The sequence below is a fragment of the Hylobates moloch genome, unplaced genomic scaffold (genome assembly GCF_009828535.3).
Source record: "Hylobates moloch isolate HMO894 unplaced genomic scaffold, HMol_V3 SCAFFOLD_964, whole genome shotgun sequence".
NCBI lineage: Eukaryota > Metazoa > Chordata > Mammalia > Primates > Hylobatidae > Hylobates > Hylobates moloch.
In genome coordinates this window covers 1-14,894 of record NW_026653239.1, presented here as the reverse complement: position 1 = coordinate 14,894, position 14,894 = coordinate 1, and the positions used below count along the sequence as shown (strand labels likewise).

At 53.1% G+C, this 14,894-nt stretch overlaps 1 pseudogene; it reads right to left on the bottom strand.

Moving 5' to 3' along the window:
- Positions 1-21: 21 nt before the first annotated feature.
- Positions 22-14,881, bottom strand: LOC116464551 (DNA-directed RNA polymerase I subunit RPA1-like; annotated as a pseudogene).
- Between the last annotated feature and the right edge of the window lie 13 nt (positions 14,882-14,894).

The window sequence follows — 14,894 nt, the reverse complement described above, 5'->3', positions numbered from 1 at the left end:
AGATTCACATCCACTCTGCACTGCCCTTAATGTCCTTAAAGACCACAGAGCACAGTACACGTTGTTTCACGTGTGCAAATCCCATCAGTGGTTCTTGTTATTACCCCATCACTTGGGAACCACTGAACTGGATCAAAGGAAAGACAAAGCGTAAGCGTGTGCACATGTCTAGGCATCCAGACCATCCAGGTTTTAAGGGAACCATGAAATCCCTAAAAAGATGGTGACATGGGCTGTGTGTGTGGGGAACTGAAGTGTCCCTGCCTGAGGGCACGAACAGTGTCTCAACAACACATGTGGTCCATGTTAACATATCTGTTGTACTGAAGATTAAAGGAGGTGGTGTATTTGAAAGTACCTAAAGGGCCTGGTAAATTAGTCCTATGTGTCTTGAAAGATCAGGGAGAACTGGCTTACTAGGGGTTTGAAAATGACATGTGTGGGCTCTTTTTTGGGGCAGAGGGTTTATAGCTATCACCAGATTCCTAAAGGGATCTGGGATTACAAAGAACAAATGACTCTCACAGGCCCCAAACAGGAGGCCTGGGTGTGCTCCGAGCGGGAGACCATGGGGAGTGTTGGCTGCGCCCTGCCCAGCTGTGCAGGGGAGCTCAGCAGGCCCCTTCCACAGAGGCACTTGGCCAGCTGGACCGACCACCCAAGCCCTGGCCTGCACGGCCACACTGACCTGGCACCACAGGCTCTCCTCCGTGTCGTACTGGTAGTCATCTATGAACGAGTGGATCTCACGCACAGCCAGGACCCGGCGCTCCATGGCCTCGGGCCCCTGGGGCTCCTGGCTGTGGGTGGGTTTCCGGGGCTGCGTCAGGAGGGCGGGAAGGGACGGGTCCTCCTCAGCGCCTGAGCCCACCTCTTCATCTTGCTCTGGGGTCTTTCGAGCACCTTCCCTGGGGGGATTTCGTTCCTCCTGCGTGTCTTCTTCGTCGTTCTCCTCGCCCTCCCTCTCCTCCTCTTCCTCACTCTCATAATCAACCTGGCAGAAAAGGGAGCACAGGCTGTGTCACTTGGGGCCCCACCATCTACCTGGACTCTGCCTGTGGAACAAAGACCCCCGCAAAGCCTTGGCTGGCCTGGGCTACCCAGGCCCCACCTGCTCCACACTCCCAACTCCTCTGCTCCGGCCTGGTTAGTCTTTCTTCTCCTTTTGCCTTGAGAATGCCACCTGTCTGTCCCACTGAGCCCCCCACAGAGGTGGAGCTCACCCTCACTCGGCCCTCGCTGGTGCACCCACTCACCAGTAAGTTCCCTCGGCCACCATGACAGCAGGGGACTGGTTTGCGGGAGGAGAGAGAGGTATATTTTCATTGTAAAAACCAGAGGCAGCCTGACTTTTTCTTGCCAGAAGCCTGTCTAGGTCCTTGAGTCTGATTTAAGTCCAGGGATGGCCAGATCTAAAAGGCAGCCCAAGAGTGGACCCGTGCCAAATTCCCGCCCTATGAACCCCATCTTCTCAAGAGAGAGGTATGCTGGGCAGGCAGGTGCTGCTTCAGGGTTCCTTGTGGGTTCATGACACAGAGGTGTGGCCTGGGTGCCGGGAGATAATCCCTCCAGGTTAACAGGGAAAGGGGCTGGGACCACAGCCCCTTCACCCCACACACGGTCTCTCACCTCCTCCTCCTGCTTCTCCTTGCGTCTGGCATCAGAGGCATCGGCGTCCCCCTCCTCAGCTTCAGCATCCACAATGTGCCCCTCCTCTTCCTCATCACCCTCCTGCTCTCCCTGTGGTTTGTGGGCAAGGAGGAAAAAGATTAACTCTAATATCTAGTGCTCAGTGAATCCATCCATCCACCCACCAACCCATCCAACCATCCATGCCCCACCCTTCTAACCCCTTCCCCCATCCAGCCACCACTCTCCATCCACTGACACCCAACCCAACCCGTCCACTGGCATCTAACTCTGTCCAGCCCCGGATCCCAGGCCTCCTTCCCTTCAGTATTCATCTTTACATGCACCACTTACTTGCAAAGTTTCATTCCTAAAAATTAAAAAAAAAGTGCCAGGACTTGCTTTCTTAGAAGAAGATGGTGTCAAATATTGTCCCAAATATTTTTGATCAAACCCAGTTGCAGGTGGGGATGAGGAGGAAGGGTTATCTTGTGGAATTCTGAGTATCTCTTCCTTTCTCCTCCTGAACTTGGCTCCTAGTTTTTTATACTCTCCTTGTGGGTGAATTAAGAATCAAGACCAGGCAGCATTCTAAAGATAGTCCATGCCCGCTTGTGCTTGAGTGAGCTAGCAGGTGATCTCACGGAGCAGGAGAGACCTAGCATTTTCCCTGGTGTAGGCCAGCCCCTCATTTTAGGGGTGAGGAGACAGACCCAGAGAAGGGTGACACAACTGAGACCACAGAGCTGGTTGGGGGCAGTCCCAGTCCACATCACCCCCAACCCGAGCAGGCTCACTGCTGGCTCAGATGGCACCCAGGGACCTGCTCCCACACCACCTTCAGGTCTGGCCTGCTCCTGGGTCTCCTGGCAGATGTCTGATTATCCATTCCTGGACTATTTTGCTCCTATTGGTTTTTCCCTCTTCTTCCCCTTTTTGTCACTGCAGCCCAACTTCTCTGCTTCCAGATACCTCTCTGGTCCCTGCCAGTGCACTGGTGGGCCACAGTTCATCTTGCCTGGGCAAGTCGAAGGCAGAGCCAAAGGAAACCGGAAAAGGAACTTTCAAAGCCTCAGCACACGCCATGACCTCGAGCCCCTCCTCAGGATGAAGACCACTTATGGCGGGGTCTTGGAGAGCAGAGCTATGATGCGGAGGCCTGCACCGGGGCTGGCTACACCATGCTGCCTGGCAGCCTCGCCTGCCTGGCCCATCAGGCCAAGAAGTGAATGCTGCTTCTGGGCTCTGAGAACAGCAGGTAAAAGCTGAGATAGGCAGGAGATGGGCCAGCACCAGGACCGGGCTGGAGGAGCACAGAGAATAGGCACAGAGCCTGCCCAGTCTGGGGGCTCTCCCTATGCGACCCTAGCGACCCTCGGGGACCCACTCACCCGACTCCTCCTCGACTCCCCAGCGTTGTCCAGATCCCGCTGAGTAGCTCTTCGAGTATTTACGCTCCTGAAGGCTGATGCTTTATTATTCTTCTTTTTGATGGATTCCATCAGAAGTTTAAAGAATCTAAAACAAGAAGAAAGCCACAAAGCCCTGTGCAGTACCAGCATGTCCAGCCTTGCCCTCATTTCGGGGATAGGACGCCGAGGGATTCCCACAGGGGATTAGTGCATGAGATGGAGGCCCAGCCTCTCCTAGCCGCTCACTTTTCCCTACCCGCCGTTTTGGAACTGTCTCTGGCGTGTCAGGAACACCGGTTCCACAGCCCAACAGGCCTGGTCTCAGTAGGTGCACTGCCACTCCCGGGGTATGAGTAGGACAGGCAGCTTCCTCAGCTTTAAGCCCCATTGTCTAGAAAATATGGGAATTACTATGTATTCTGCAATCTTGTTTGCTAACGATGAGAAACAACCCTATGTCTGATTCCTCTCACAGCACCTGGCAGAGTGGGTGCTTGGTGAAGGACAGTTGTAGGTGCCGCTGTGGTCGCCCTCTAACAAGGAAGGCAGAGTCTACTGTAGGAGAGGGGAACCCCACCCAGGACTAGGACCTTCCCCTGCCCACCACCTGCAGCATCTCCAGAAGGTGGTGTTGCTCTGGCCAGAGAACTCCCATCTCCTTGGTGTGGGAGCCCCAGCAATGTGATGAAAGAACAAGGACTTCGGAAGGGCTCATCAAAATTTCGAAGGGCAGGGATAACTTAGCTTGTGGCAATGAATCGTGTCAACAAGTTAGAACCACACCAATTTAAAAGAACCAAGCTGAAGCTCAGAACCTGGCCCCCTGCCACTTCCTCCAGAGCCATCTATTTTTAGGTCCTCTTAGGATCCACCCTGTCCCCTCCATACCACTTCTTTCCTCATGTAACCCCTTGCCTGTCTTTTCCAACAGGCCAGAATAGCACACCAAAAAGGGCTGCTTGTGACTGTGAGAATCGGGTCCCTCACACATCCAGCCAGCCATCCCATTTTCTCTGAGCGCCTATACTGCGCCCAGCATGTGCCAGCCCTGGTGGCAAAGCAAGGATGAAAAGACAGACTCCAGGCCCTCAAGGAGCTTAGAGTCTTCATTTGAAAAAGTAGGCAGGTCAAATGTATACTATTTTGCTCATTAAAAACAAAAGAATGCCCCTCATCTTCCCTAATATTATTATTATGTTTTTCTTCCCCCTCCGCCCCACCCCGAGATGGAGTCTCTCTCTAATCCCCCGGGCTGGAGTGCAGTGGTGCGACCTCGGCTCACTGCAACCTCCGCCTCCCGGATTCCAATGATTCTCATGCCTCAGCCTTCTGAGTAGCTGGGATTACAGGAACGCACCACCATGCCCGACTAATTTTTCTATTTTTAGTAGAGACGGGCTTTCACCACGTTGGCCAGGCTGATTGTGAACTCCTGACCTCAGGTGATCCACCTGCCTTGGCCTCCCAAAGTGCTGGAATTACAAGCATAAGCCACTGCACCCGGACCCCAATATTATTTTTTAACTTTTTAAAGGTATACGTGGTTTGCCCTTGGCAGAAAAAAATCCCCCTCATCCATTAATCCAGAGAAGAGCTTGTTTACCAGGCACTGGGGACAGGAACAGGATGGCCAGATGAGAGGAGGCCGGGCTTGACTTTAGAAAGATACAATCCCACTGGAAAGAGGGGGCAGGAGAGATGTTTCTGTAAGGACAGGTTCAGGTTAAAGTCCTGATCCTGCCATAGACTGGAGAGGAGGGCCTTGATCTCATCTGCAACATGGGATCACTCTCACTCCGCGCCCGAGGCCACTGTGCAGAGCAGAGGAGATGGAATGAGGCGGAGTGGGGGTGCGGGGCTCAGCTGCTGCCACACACAGGGCTGCTTCCCTCAGCTGGGCGCCCCAGCCTGTCTCACCTTGTGGCAATGTCATGGCTCTGATGCTTTTGCCCCCAGCATTTCACATCCGGCCTCAACTCTAACTGCCCATCTGCTCCCTCCACCCCGTGCACCCTCTGGGCCTTTGCTTGAGTGGCTCACTCTGCCAGTAACTTCCCTGGCCAATATCTACCTACTGAAGCTGTACTCATCCTTCAAGGCCGGGCCTCAGCAGCTGTAACTCCTCCAAGAAGCCCTCCCTGGTTCCCCCAGTTGGGGATGCTTTCTGCCTTCCCTGCCTCTTTTGGTGACCAGGACTTGTGGAGAACGTAGGAGGGAAGCAGGTGAGGAGGCAGAATGAACACCTGGTGAGTAAGTGGTGGGTATGCGACCAGTGTGCCAGTTTTCCTGGAGGTGCAATTTGCCCTTCTGTGGTTTTGCCAAGAGCAGGGGAACTAATGGCCCACAGTGACTGCCTTCTCAAGGTTGTGCAGTTCATCAGAATGTAGCAACCGAAAGGGAACAGGAGGGGCAGGGGCAGAGAAGCCTCCCATCCCACGTAAATAATTACGAACAGAGCACATGACCCCTGGTGGTTTCTGAATGCTCCTGGCAACAGCTCCACCACCTGCTGTTTTGGAAAGTCAGATTCACAGAAGCTACAATTACAGACTGTCAGCTGGGTCTTTTCATGGCTGGGGACCACAGGCCAAAACTTACAGCCCCTAACTCCTAGCTCAGTGCTCTTTCCACTTCACCTCCCTGGCCACCTGCCAGACAATTTACACAAACAGCCAACGTGACGGGTGCCAGTGCAGAGATCTGGGGGGCCTTCTACGCTTGTATAGCTCTACTAGGGAACCATCTGTCTCGTGCTTTTTTTCTCCAGGCTCTGTCAAGGGTCTCATGACCCCACAGCTGGGAGAAGGGAGGGTGGGAGCAAAGAAAAAGAAAAGGAGGGTGGCAGAGAGGAAGGAAGGGGGAGGGAAGGGAGAAAGGAAGGAGAAAAAGCTTCTTGCGGGTTGGCTGCTCTTTTTAAAGTGCACTCACACTTCCTCCCATTTCCTGTGGGCGGCCAGAGGCCTGAACGCAGCTGCTCTGCTGCCTGGGGCCTGACAAAGGGAGTCCAGACCGCACCCTGCTCATCTACTGCCTCATCTTTTAACTCTGCCTAACCCCTCAGCCCCATTCTGCTGAGTCCTTGAGGCCACCTCCACCAAAAGCTACTGCGCATGGCTTTATTCATCATGGCTTTTCAAGTGCACAAGCAAAACACAGGGAGGAGTTGAAAAAGTACTTCACGGCTGGGAACAAGCCAGGGCTGTCCCTCATCAGGAAGAAGCCTTAAAAAGTGATTTCCTATTTTCAATTCCATGAGGTAATATAAGTAAAAAGAACCCCAGCATGGGCTGGCGACGGCCTCGTGCCAACCTACCTGCTGGGCAGGCCTGGGCCTCCTGTGAACAGAACTGGGCAGAACATGTAACTCCGCCCACCCTTAGTTATTCTCAAGAGGCCATGAAATCTGAATTCCCATTTCCCAGAAAACCGCTGCCAGGCCAGCACAAACGCCCCCTGCACTTGGTAGTTACGTTCCTCGCTGTTAATTAAGGAGCCAGCAGGCGGGTGCACACAGCACTCCCCTGCCACTCTGCCCAGTGCCCAGATAGCATGGAGGACCACTCGACAGAAGGAATGTTCTCAGCCCAGGCCGGCACCAACGCAGGTGCTCCTGAGGCCCAGCCAACAACAACTTCACCCAGGGCTCATGAACTGGGGCAGGAAGCACCTGGCCAGTGACCCCCATCCAAAGGACTGAGTTCACATCCAAGCTCCTCCACCCCAAGACCCACCATCCCAAATGCCACCTGCACAGAGGGTTGGCTCGAGGCCAGGCCCCATAAGGTGAGAGGGCAGAGGGCTGAGGACAGAAAAGTCGTACTGTGTTGCCCACGCCTGCCCCGTGACTCAGCGACGAATGGGCATGGCTCAGTATGTGTTTGTGGGATGGCTGAGTGCAGGGAGGTTTCTGCTTCTGCTCTGTCATTGCTTCTCTATCTGAGCAGCTCCCAGAAGGCCCAAGAACTGGTCTAGATTAGAGGCAGTGGTCAGTGGCCTGTGGCCAGATCCTGCAACAGATGAGATCCATCTGGGCCTTACTGGGCTTTTAAAAACACATGAATTTAGTTGCTGATGTTTAAAAGTCAGGAGACCTCAATTATATAAAAGCAAAGGCAAGTAAACAAGTGACCCAAGAAAGAAAAAAAAAGTAGGGGGTGGGAAGCTTGTTTTCTTTTTAAATCAAGATGTGGCCCCCCCCGCCTCCATTCCTGCATGGTAACAGGTGCCCCTTAACACAGGTTCCACACTCTTCAGTCTGCTGGGGGCCTCCAAGCCTGCTTCACTGGCCTGTCACCTGCTGGACTATGCAGCCTGTTTGTGTTCACACTTCACCGTCTAGGGTGAGTCAAAAGTGCTTCGTGGGCCCCTCCAGGCTTGCCCCAGTCCCCAAAAAGCCCATCCTCCTGTTCCCTGGAACTCAGCATTGTGGCCTCTGCTTTTCAAATATCTAACAGTAACTTGAACTTGAGACAAAAGTTCCTTTCCCTACTGGACAGGAACTCGGGACAGGAACTCAAATTTCTCTGGAGGCAATCCTGGTTATAGAATGGAGATCTAACAGCAGCAAGCCACCCGCACATTGTTCATTATTCACAGAATCTGAATGCATCAGGAACCACATTATACTGCCTGGAGTAACATCCTAGCAAACATTAACAGCATGTGCTGCTCTGACACCACACAAGCACTGCTTTGATGGTGCTCCCTTCTCTTTACCACACCCACATTTCCATGTCTTAATGCCTGCAAGCCCCGGAAGATAAGAATCGTGATGTCAACGCAAGAGAAGAAATGGGCTCAGGGAGTGACATGTGGCTAATAAAGTCACACCCACAAGGCAGACTGGGGGTCAGGTTTCCAGATCAGGCTGCAAGGCCCTCTGTTTCCTAAACACTTCCCTTGAAGGGCTCATTTGGGCAAAGGCACTCAATCTCTAGGAGCCTTGTGGCTAGGTGCTTCCTGCCCCAGTTCAAGCGCATTCTCTGGGTCAAGGTCAATGACAATCACAGCCTGAGCCCTGACCTTGTTTCCATGAAGCGCAGGATGTCCTCGGGTCTCAGGCACTTCTCCTGCTGGTAATATGCATGTGGCAGGAACTGAAACCGCAGCTGGTACACCCGGAATTTGTTCTGTTTTTCTTCCATACAGAAGGACTCTTGGACGTCAATTTTCTGCAACACCTGGAACCAGACGGACAGAGAGAACTTGACTTGTTCAGGTCCTAGGTGACTGTGCAATGTGAGTGGGTTACGAGGCCCAAAGGTTTACAGAGACAGCAGCTGAGATCACAGGCCAAACCCCAAAGAAACTCTGGTGAGCTATACTGGTGTGGATCTGCTGGGGGGCCCACAGCCTGCAGTCACCTCCAGAGAGTGGCCTGAACCTCCTAGGAGTGGCCTCAGAAGAGGTGGTAGGCAAACTCAGGAAATGGTTTATTTTTCAGGCACAGGAGGACGCTGTGGAACTAATGACTCTCTTAAAAGCTTCCTGATCCATCTCTGCTCACCACCTGGCAGAAACAGCTTATCTCTCATTGGTGGGAATCTGAGCCTAGGGTCAGAGCAGTAAGCAAAGCCTGTTCTTCACACATGGGGAGGATATAGGAACATGCCTTCACCACATCTGCAACCCGGGAAGGAGAGACGTTACCTCCCCTAAGCACACCCTGGTGAGTTGCTTCTTGAGGCTTTTCACTCTCTTCAGGGCTTTCTTGGTGTTGAGCACAGGCACGCTCATCATGGGTGTCTTGATGTTGGCACTGGCCACCATGAGAATCTCCCGCAACCTGTCACAGAATAAGGGCACATCCAATCATGAGTGGCAACCAGACCTTCTGTTTGGGTGCAGCTTCTCCTAATGACGTCAGAGTTCTGGGATCTGAGAGAGGCCTGGGGATCTCACAGGGACAATATGCTAGATCACAGAATCCCAGCTCTGGTCCCGTGTGCAACAGTAAGGGACTCCCCTGTCAGTTTCCTCCCTGGAGTGCCCACTCCTTGTGCTCAGGGCTTTGTCTGATTCTTGTTTCCTATCACCTGTGCCTTGCAAACAGCAGGTGCCTGCTGACGCTTACTGAATGAACAAGCCATGCAGGGAAGGCAACTAGCACCCACCGTGCTCCTGCTGAGCTCAGCCAGCCCTCACTGCCCAGAGGTATAGGGGGTCCCAGCCTCTGGCCTTCCACAGAAGGACCCCCTGAGGTTTGGAAAGTGAGGTACCTGTCCAGAGTCTTTCTGCTAGAAAACGCAGGACCAGGGACTGAATGCAGATGGGTCTGACCCCACACTCGTTCCCCTTGTCCAGCGCATATATTTACCTGAAGGGCCAGGGCCCAGGGCCACATGGGGGCACGTTCTATGTGAATGGTTCCCCTGGAGTTGGGCAACCAGGCACCTTGTGTGGGGCTTGTTAACAATGTACGTTCCTGAGTCCTTCCCCCAGCAGTGTGCAGTCTCACGGGCATCCCCAGGAACTTGGATGCAGGAGTTGGCAGAGGGATAAATGGAGATCCTACCAGGCCTGGGCACCAAAGAATCCAGCTGGGCTCTGGAAATTCTAACCCTGATCCCCACTTTAATGAGACCCTGTCCCTCTCTCACACACACACACGCACACACACTCACTCACTCCCTCTCATTAAATGGCTCCTTCTCCAAGAGAGGCTAGGACAGACCCCACCCCGTGATCCCTTGTGCCCCACACCTTGGAATGCCCAGGGTGACGTTCATCTCGCCTCTGCCTGCAAAGTGGAAGGTGTTGAGGGTCATCTGGGTGGAGGGCTCTCCGATGCTCTGGGCAGCCAGTAGGCCCACGGCCTCGCCCGGCTCGCACAGTGAGCGCTGCCACTTCAGCTGCAGCAAGGTCCTCAACCTAGAGACAGCGGTGGGGGGTCGGGAGGGGGGGTAGTGGCAGGGGTCAGGAACAGACACCACAGACTGTCAATGCTGCCCGAAACCAGAAACCTGAAACCTCTACCTCTTTCTGGACTCGTTCTTCCTAGGCAAAAGATCCCTCTAATCTTCAAATTCCCACCAGTGACCCTGAGATGTCCTGAAATTACACAGCACAGATCTCAGCTGGGTGGCTGAAGCTCTAGACATTCATGCTTGGACTCTTCATATTTGCCCCTAGAATGTCACATGTCCACTCTGGGCCTGTTACCACAAGCCCCCTAACCAGGAGAATTTCTGGGTTCATTATTCACTTTTTCCTTTATCCATTCTTTCTTCTCAATTATGACAATTTGGAGACGGCTTAAACCTCCTGCTGTAAAAATGAGAAAGAGGTTCACTAGGCCATTATGGGGATGGGGGTGATGAGAGCGTTTATATTTTTAGTTAGTGCAAATGGCTGCAGACCACATCAGAAGTATTCATGCTGCACAATTCTGTAATTTACTAACCATTTTTCCTATGAAGGCTGACCCTGTAAGAACATCCACTAGGAGCACTGAGCTACACTGTGTGTGTGTGTGTGTGTGTGTGTGTGTGTCTGTACTAGTGTGTGTGTGTCTGTCTGTCTGTACTAGTCCAAGCTAAGGCCTTCAAATGGGAACCCAAAGCTCAAAGGATCACTGGAGTAATCAGATCCGAGGCCTCATGAAAAGTTAAGACCTGGTGTCCCTGGGCATGAATGACCTGCCCTGGGTCACACGGGTGGCAGCAGGTAAACAGCAACCAGATTCCCTGACTCTCAGTCAGCCCCACCCACCACACCAAATCCAAGAGAGCAGACACTGTCTGTGCAAGCCTGTCCTAGCAGACCACTATCCCTATCTTGGCCCAGATGGGGGTGTCCACTCCTGCCTCCCTGCACTTGTTCACTCCTGGGCCCTCGGGGCTTGTGCGGTGCCCCTGGCTGTCTTACTGCCCTCCCTCTAGCTGGAGTCTCAAACCCAGGAGGCAGCCCTCTTCCGGAGTGGGTAGGGCAGGGGCTAGGACGCAGGGGCTAGGAGGCAGATACTCCTGCACATGTTGTGCAACAAATCACTGTCAATACCTGTCGAGAGAAAGCTCTGATTTCTCATAACTCTTCTCTGTTTGAGCTGCCCACTCTTGACTGTAGTCATCAACCTTTGTTTCAAATGTTTCTGACACTGACGCAAAGTAGATGTCAGGACGCCAGACAGACAGACTTGGGTCAGGACAAGCGGCCGCCTTCTTCTGGTATTTCCTTCGGCTCTCCTCATCCAACTCATACCACATCCTCAGCATCTGAACAGAAGGATGGGTCTCAGCTATGTGGGAGGGATACCCAGTAGCATAAGAGGGATCAAAAGCATTGGCTTCCAATGAGAATAAAGGGAGACAGAAAGAAACCTGACTGCAGTGAGAAACCATCTCCCCATTTAAAACAGGGAGAGACTTCAACCTGTCCTAGGGTACCCTGCTTGACTACAAGCCTAGCAGCTCTTCATCCTGGCCCACTCAAACCCAGGAAGGACGAGCATGTAATTTACTGAGCAAACTGGGCTTCTTTTAGAGTGAAACAGGAGATTGTTATGATTAGGCTAGGATAAGAGGCAAAGCCATGACTGTCTCAGGCCAGCTAGGATGCAGTCACTGTGCTGGATCCACGGTTATTTCTGGATCCAGGCTCTTTCACACGCTCTGTGCCCTCAAGGCTGTCCCAAAGTGACTGCTTCAAAGAGATCCCCTGCTTCCAGCTCCCAGGTGTGCTTGGCTGATGGGAGGCACCAGCAGCAGAGGGAAAGCCAGGAGGAAGGGGATCCTGGTACTTATCCCCAACCCCCCTCTAGTGGGTCTCTACCCAGGGCTCTGTCCAGTGGCCCTAGCACATAGCTGTCCTCTCCGTTTCTCATGACTGCTCCCCATTCCTTCATACCTGGGATCGTGGGGAACCCAAAGTCACAGGCCCCAGTTAGTTCCCCCAAACCCTGCCTACACCCTTGTTAAGAGTCCCCACCTTACATTCCCATTTGAGAACCATTCTGTTCTGACTGACGGTGAATGAAGCTGGAGTTCATGATTCTACCTTCTCTTAGGAAAACAGCCCCTCATCCCTCACCCACTGACTAAGCCTGGACATGCTGGACATTAAGGACACCACCTCCCTGCATCACCTCCTGGGTCCCGGGGCTGCGGCCATTGCGGTTTTCACTCTCAAGATTCAGGGCTTTCACAGCTTCCTGAATTTTCTGGGAATCTCAGCAGGTTTTGGGTGTTTTTTGCCATTTTGATAGTCTGAATGGCAGAGTTTTTGGATCTCTGGATAAAATTCATGAAAGGTGTGGAGCCCTCATGATGGGGCCGAGCACCCACTCTCAGAGAGGCTGAGCATCCATTGTTAATCAGGGCCCTCACTTTGTGCAAACCAGATTTGGGAACCAATGGTCTTGGGAGCAGAGGGAGACACAGGAAAGAAAGCAGCACACTCAGAGCCCCTCCAGGAGCACAAGGGAGTTTCTGGGAAGAAAGGAAGAGGGGAAGAGTGATGGCCAACCTCGGGGATAGGAACCAGGATGGAAAGGACTCAGCACCAGAGCACAACCCTCAATTCTACCATCAGCTTGATGACCTTGGACAGGTCACATCGGTTTCAGTTTCCCTATCTGCCAAATGAGGTAACTGCCCAGTCAACAGTGATGGTCACTACAAAGACATTAAGGTATACGATGAAAATCATGAGTTTGTGTCTGATGGGCCCATGTTCAAATGCTGGCTCTGCCACTAACCGATTGTTTACTTATGCTTTGATACTCAGTTGCCTCAGCTGCAAAATGGGCAGAGTAATGCCTACTTCCCTGGGTTGCAGTGAGGAGGAAAACGGATAGTATTGATAGTGTGCTTTAGCTGAGGGCCCCGCATGTGGCAAATGGCCCCAAAGAGTAGGTATGATTCCAGAGGTGCTCGTGCCCTCCAGCCACCTCAGGTGATGAAAGTTCACAGGCTTTGAAATGGTCAAGTATTTCAGGGCATTGACCGGTGTCTTATAAACCCTTCCCACTCTACTTTCCAATGGCCACTTGGACTGGGTTGCAAAGCTCAGTGCATTCCAGTTCTCTAACCTCAGTGGGGGAGGCCCACTGCTCAGCCCCCAGGCTCCGGGGTCTAGCACACTACCTCGTAGTTGCTGGCCAGGAAGGGGAACTGCTTGGGCTGCAGGAATTGTGTCTTGGGGATGTCCAGGCCATCCTCCCCATACAGGAACTGCACCACACTGCCGTCACTGTCACGGACCGTGAGATCATACTGCACGACCAGTCCCTCCAGGTGCTTGATGATGCACCTGTAAGGACATCATTGGCTCAGTCCCCGCCGGCCCATCACCTTCCCAGGGCAGCCTCTGATGAGGGTTGGGGGCAGTGGAGGGGAGGGAAAGGGGGGCTGCTGTTCTGCAGGCAAACAAGACTTCAGAACAGGCTGGATCCAATGCCCCGGGATCTGGGCTTTCTCCAGTGTCCCCAGCCAGGGGCTGCATTTCCTGATGGTTTTCTAAGAGGAGGAGGCTGCAGCCATGTTACTGAGAGGCTTGGCTGCCACCCCTAGACCTGGGCTTCCGTGTAGCCCCAGCTGCTGAAATGACTGCCTGACCCTACACTCTTCCCACAATGCAGAGCTCCCCAGAGACCAGTGTCCTTAGAACCACAAGGCGGGTGAAGCAGGGGAGCTGTCAAGCATTCTTAAACTTGGTCAGCCCAGGGATTGCCAAGGACACTAAGGCGTATTGGGAACCACATGCTGATGTGAATCCCTCCGCTGGCAGCCTTTCTCCTCAGTTTTATCTCAACTTCTCCTGCTCTCTGCCCTGGTCCTAGCCCCTTTGCTTACCTCTCCGGACACTCTGCCTAGGTTTCCCCTCCTGCCACCCTAACGGGGCTTCCCAGGAGTCACTGTCCCCCCACCCCAAGCTGTGGGGGACAGAGCTCAACGTTAGTCACTACTGTCTTGGCAGCTGAGCCTTCCAGGAAGCAAGACAAGCTTGCCACTGCCGAAGACCTTCTCCCACAGCCATAGCTTCCCCCAGGGAATGGCAGACCCTCAGAACACAGAGCCCTTTGTATAAGCCTCTGAGCTCATGCGAAGGGGAAGAGTGTCTGCTGCTTCCTGTCTCAGACCATTCATGGAAACTTTCCAAAAGTTTTTTCATCCAAGGAATCTTAAACGAGCTGTTGATATAATGTGAAAGACGACGGGCTGAAGGGCCCTGGCACCCTACCTCAAGGGGCACGGCAGATACATTTTACCTTTGGAGATAGCCTGAGCGGCTGGTTTTCACAGCAGTGTCGACCAGGCCCTCTCGTCCTGCCATGCAGTGGAAGAAGAACTCCTGCAGAGAATGGACCCAAGTCCCAAAGGTGACAGTGAGGACAGCGTGCTTCCTGAGGGGCTCAGGCCAACACCTCCAGCAGCCTTTCCTGACCAGACAGGCCACTCCCTTCCCTGATCTCCTAGGACTTTTTCACCTCGACAGCTACAATAGCCCCCAGTGTCTTCTGCCCTACCCTGTAGGGCAGTCATAGTTCACCTACAATTAAGCCTAGAAATGAGGGAAAAAGCTAAATGGAAAAACCAAAATACATACAGGAGGTTTGATGCCGGTGAGGAATCTGCCAGTGACAAAGCCACCAGCCCTGGGGGTGAACTCATAAGGCTCAAAGCAGGGCAGTGACTTGCCAGACGCCATCAGCGGGGGTCTCCGACCTTCCAATTCAATCTGGCCCAGCAGGCACGAGATCTGGAGGACAGGAAACCCACAGGAAACTGAAGATCCACGTGTGTTTAACAGTGCTTTGTCCCAGCAGGGAAAGTATAATCTGACCTTGAAGAAAAGCTGCATGGAAACTGAGTTCTTGAAGGCTAACCTACATTTCTAAACAAACCAGGAAGCTTT